Genomic DNA, 1,538 nt, shown 5'->3' on the forward strand with positions numbered 1-1,538 from the left:
GCATTATCTGCAGCTGCAGAGCCGAGGAACTGTAAGGAAGTATTTTACTGAAAGAAGAACTTCTCCTTCTGTCGTCTCCTTGTCACATTTCCACTGAACTGAGCTATTGCTTTTACTTTTTCTCTCTGCGTCTCCAGCAGCCAGCGCTCTGTAGTATTTTTGTCTCCGCTTGTGCTGAATGAAAAGAGACGTTCCTATTCAGGTTTTCTTAAATGCTCAGCGCTGCAGAAACCCACCACAGAGCTGCACTGCAAAATGAGATGTGCCAGAGAGCAACAACAACCTTTAGCAATGAATTCAACATACAAATACATAATACACACTGATTAAGTAAAATATCTCCAAAATAGATACAGTTTGGCTTCAAGGCATTCCATTTTTTTATTCACGCTGCCAAGTTATACAAAAACTCCCAACACTACCCCACAATTAGATTTCCCCCTAATGAGTAAACATTTATTTGCATACTTGACACTAACGACCGATCGGTTATTCCTTAATGGCCTCATATTTCTCTAATTGTATGAGTGAGCAAAGCTAATTAATTAGCAATTACCTGCTAATGGTTGCATCAGCCTAAAGCCTATTAGCTTCCAATAAATACTTATTAAGAGGCCCTGATTGCTAAGTAGCTTATCATCAACATGTTCAGCGTCTGATAATTGCAGCGTGTTCCCTTTATTTTGTGGTGATGAGAATACAGCGATGGGACTGGGGGATGAATTGGTGCGATTTCCAACAACTCCTAGGATAATTGCTTGGCAGTAACAAGCAATAACAATAATAACAACAATAACAACGAGTAGAAAGTTACGTTTAACTGAGGAAAGTTGCACAAAGAAGCGTTTTTTGGTCCATTTGCAGACATTAACATCTGGGATTTTCTACTCTTGGATTTTCTACTCTTGGATTTTCTATTCTTGGATTTTCTACTCTTGGATTTTCTACTCTTGGATTTTCTACTCTTGGATGTTCTATTCTTGGCAGCTCCTCTCATGTATCTTTTGCTGCTGCAACACAAACATTTCCCAAATTGGGATCAATAAAGTATTTCTTATCTTAACTTAACAGGGCACATTGACAGATCGCAGGGATAATGTCTTTCCTTTTTATATTTTCATATATAACTATTTAAAGTGGACCTATCATGCTATATGGTAAATGGACTGTACTTATATAGCGCTTTATCCAGTCTGTAAGACCCCTCAAAGCGCTTTACATACTACATGTCATTCACCCATTCACACCCATTCATACAGAGCAGTGTACCTTACTCTAGGACCTAACATTCACACACCGTTGGCATACCGGGCATACCTGCCTAAAACTTTGACTTGAATGTCTTGTTTATTAATCAACTAATGGACAGTGTTTCAACAGTGGACAGTGGACAGTGTATGCCCGGTGTGGTCGGTGCTATTGACGGGACGCACATAAAAATAATTGCGCCAACAAAAGATGAGGACGTGTTCTTCAATAGAAAGAAAGTACATTCCATCAACACGCAGATTGTTTTCGAATATATATATATATATATA

The sequence above is a fragment of the Notothenia coriiceps genome, unplaced genomic scaffold, assembly GCF_000735185.1.
Source record: "Notothenia coriiceps isolate Sejong01 unplaced genomic scaffold, NC01 NC01_scaffold00037246, whole genome shotgun sequence".
Classification (NCBI taxonomy): domain Eukaryota; kingdom Metazoa; phylum Chordata; class Actinopteri; order Perciformes; family Nototheniidae; genus Notothenia; species Notothenia coriiceps.